The sequence below is a fragment of the Wasmannia auropunctata genome, unplaced genomic scaffold (assembly GCF_000956235.1).
Source record: "Wasmannia auropunctata unplaced genomic scaffold, wasmannia.A_1.0 LD336026.1, whole genome shotgun sequence".
Lineage (NCBI taxonomy): Eukaryota > Metazoa > Arthropoda > Insecta > Hymenoptera > Formicidae > Wasmannia > Wasmannia auropunctata.
In genome coordinates, this window is record NW_012026864.1 from 2,161,365 (window position 1) to 2,165,469 (window position 4,105).

Genomic DNA, 4,105 nt, shown 5'->3' on the forward strand with positions numbered 1-4,105 from the left:
AGAGAGAGAGAGAGAGAGAGAGAGAGAGAGAGAGAACTTACATTTATTATAGCGTCCTGGGAGAGAAAGAGAGATACCTCTCCTTTTTCTCCTCTCCTCCTCCTCGCCTCGGGAATCGACGACGGGATCCCGCATTCGTAGAACTCTGCCGAGTAACCTTTTCTTCAAAAATAGATTTAACGCACGACATCTATCCAATTAGTCGGTGAGAATAATAATTCGAGGGCGCGACGAATGTGAAACGTGAAGACCATCCATAAAGCGGGGCGGGAGGGAGGGGCCGTCGGATTGAGGAGCGCGCGGACCCTTCCTCGGCGGAGCCAAGACCGTCAACAAAATCTGCCGTAAAATTCGTTTCGAGGCGGAAGATATTTTTCTTAGAAAACGAATACGGCGAACGAAACGTCGTCGCACGACGAATGTGCATCCGGCTTAATGCCTTCGCTTGCAGAACGAAGAATGCCAGGCAGGTATCTCGTGTGGAATCACACATGGAATCACACGTGGAATCTGCGAAAGCGCCACACGTCTCCTTTCTCGCCTTCAAACGCAAGAAACGACGGCGTTTTGCCTCTCAGCCTCTCCTCGTCATTTTTCTTTTCTCACCTTGAGGTCCCACATGCTGTACACACACACACACACACGTCCGCGCGCACTGTACCCTTCCTCTCCGTATAGATATGCAGCCTCCTTTCGCGTCTAATTCGTATTTTTGAAATCGGTGAGCGGCTAATGTGAAAAAGAGAGGAAAAAAAGAATGCATGACGACGAGTGCGTGCATCGAGATAAGATCTCCGTTACTCAACGTTCGGTTCGTCACGACGCGTCACGGCGCGAAAAACGGCGAATAAATCAGTCCCGTGATTTCATTGTGCGTGGTATTAACCGCGAATTTCAGATATGCGACTGACGTCGCGCGAGACGACGCGGATTTGCATCGCGTAAGTATATATACGCGCGCGGTGCAGCGAGCTTATTTAACGCCTACGTCATTTCGACACGCCGTGAATCGACGAATTTGATTAAGATTATCGCGCGCGCAAGTCGGCAAGTCCTTGCTCATCTCCATTCACAACACTCGAACCATTGATGCGTCGTTACCCGATATTTATCTCGCCGCGTTCTTTCCGCTTCTCGGAATTTCTGCTCGCTATCCCCTTCCCTCGCGTGATGCCCGTATATGCTCGGAATCTTTGGGTGACTTTATGATTCCGAAGGAAATACCCGTGGAAAAACTAGGGTGCGTCAATTCTCTCCTTTCAAGTTTTTACAATGAAAACGGCCCTTTTCATCCGTCGACGGGGGAACGACGGAAACGAGGAATGTCGTCGTCGCGGTGCGCGATAATCGAAACGGCATTTTCATCCCTTGTTTGCTTGATCCCGAACCGTGCCAAGAATATAGGGCGAGAATTCGATCCGCATATACAAAACGTTAAAACATGATTCTCTCGGGGGGTATATATATCTATATCCAACACAGGTATATGTAAAGCGCGTCTTCCGCCGGGCGAATTTAACGTACTATTTGCTATATGAATTTTAATCCCCTGGCGGCTGCATAAATTTTACAAGACTGCAGGTGTGTGTTTGTTTGCGCCGTTGGCGAAATTTAGATGCTTGCGCGGCCAAGAGAGATATTTCTTGTTGCGTAGCGCTCCGAAATAAGAGCGGTGTGCTGCAGGAAGAAACGGAGAGAGAGGATGCTGACTGAGAGGTATAACGACGCGACGCTGATATACCGATCGATGGGTTATTATTTTCCGCGCGTGGGGAAATTCTACATCTCCCGCTCAAAAATTCTATATAGATCGGAGAAAGTCCTTTTAAAAATTTACAAAAAAAATGAGCGCCCTTTCTCCGCGTTCTTAAACGGAGCGGACGGCGATGCAGTGTGGTGCATCCGGGGTCTGAGACGTCCGTCTCGCGTGCATCAGCACCGACTCGATCCTGTGCGCGCCGTCTTGCCGGTCAGACTCTCACAATAAGCTCGGCTCGGCTCGGCTCGGCCGAACATAGTTAGGTATAATAGGGCCGGTCGGCGCTGCACCCACACGCGTGCAGGCGCGTTGTCTCGCACACCTCTCGAACCGCCGGACCGGCGCAGCGATTCGCTTACACACACTCGCTACACCCACCCGCGCACGCGATCGAGGTAACACATGCCGGACGACATGAGTTCTCCCGATTAACCCTTGCTCGCGCGACGCATTGCCGGGGAGGGCCCGAGCCGAGCGGCCGGCGGTCGCCGCGCAACGGGCGCGCTCACACGCCGGCTGTTCTCCATAAAAGAGACGGAGCCGAGCGGCCTGCGGGCAGTTGTCATTGCGGACCCAGACGGAAGCGGTTATCTGGGAAGGCGCCGATCGACCGAATCGAGAAAAAGTCCACCTTCCATTACATGTCGTTCTCGGGTACGTCCGCGACGAGGAGAGATAACGACGAGCCGGCGCGGCGTTATCGTAGGTGATAATCGCACGCGGATCTTTTTTTTTTCTCTCTCCTTTTCTTTTCTTCGCCGAGAGAGGCTCGGCCGCGCGCCGAGAGAGAGAACGCGCGCGGTATAGCACGTGGCTGCGTACTATTATTAAGAAGAGAGGAGCGGAGCGTGCGACGCCAGACAGAGCGACGCTTCCGTTGGCAGAGGCGTCGGTGGTCGGGTCGTCCGTCGTCGTCTTCGTACCGCGGGAGGTGGAGGGGTCGGGGAGGAGAGGGGAACGTACGAAAGTGGTAAAGCGCGTTTTATATTAGGCGTGACGCGCGCGCGATCGTCGGAATTCGAAGCGGACAAGCGCGCTAACCGAGGGGGGCTGAAAACTCGGTCGCGCCGTGGCTCGCGCGCTTATACGTGCTATATGCGACACACGGGCTCGCCCGCGCTTCCCGGTTCCGCGCGATCTCGCGATCGCGTTCTCGCGTGGAGGAGGACACGGACGGAGTAGCCGCGGAGCACGGCCGCGCTCGCGCGGGAGGACCTCCTCCTCTTCCTCCTCCTCCCACCAGGGAGGAGTTGACCAGACGGCTCGCGGTCAGTCAGTCAGTCAGTCGGACGTTTGCTATCCGATACGCTTGACGCGCGCGCGGCGCAACTCGTGGTCGGGAAATCACACACAGTGCCGGCCGCACTGCATGTGTCAGTTACGACGTGTACGACCGGCGTACAGCAGCGTGAAGTAAAGAAGTATATACGGCGCGAAGTACGCACACGCGGGAGGTAAAGAGACGTATCATATAAGCACACGCGGCGGGTGGCAGCGCGAGAGGGCAGCGTGCAGGGGCGCGAAACGGAGAAACGAGGAGTTCGAACGATAGGAAGGAGAAGAAGAGAGGAAAAGAGAGAGAGAGAGGGAGAAAGAGAGAGAGAAGTCGCCGTCGCCGACGACGACGAAGCGGCGGCCGCCGTCGCTCTCCACCGCCCTGCTCACCCGTGTCTCTCTCTCTCGGGGCACTCTCGTCTCGTAGCGCAGCTATACGTGTACCTACCACCTTATAAAACGTGCGCCGCCAGTATCGCGCGCTCTCGTGGCCGGCGGTGGTGCGGAGAGGCGCGCGAGGAGCGCGAATCGAGAGATCGCTCGGAGTAGCGGGCTCGGAGTATTGCGAGAGAGCGCGGCGCGACGCGCGCGAGACCGGGAAGGCTTTCTCGCAGTTCTTCGCTTCGGTGCGCTTCGTTCCCTCCGAGAGAGCCGGAGCCGAGAGAGGCTGCGGCGAGGTGTGTGCGCGCGCGCTCGCGCGCGGTAATGCGGAACGTCCGCGTGAGGATCGTCTTGGACTTTCGCGTATACCATCATCTCGACACGCCGGAATAGGAAGAAATAGAGACGGCGCGTCGCGCGCCCTCAAGACACGCGCGTTTAAACGCCTTTTCCACGAGGGACGGTCCTTTCCCCTTTCCTTCCTCCATTTTTCGTCTCTTCCGTCGTCTACGCGCCGCTCGCAGTCGAGACGGACGGTAAAGGGGGTAGGTTACGTAGTGCGAGATAGTGCAGAAAGTTTTGTGCAGTGAACGGTCGTTAATAGACCAGTGCCGCGGCTTCGACGACGACGACGACGACGAGGAAGGAGAGCGAGAAAGAGAGAGAGAAAGAGAGAACGCGAGAGAAGCG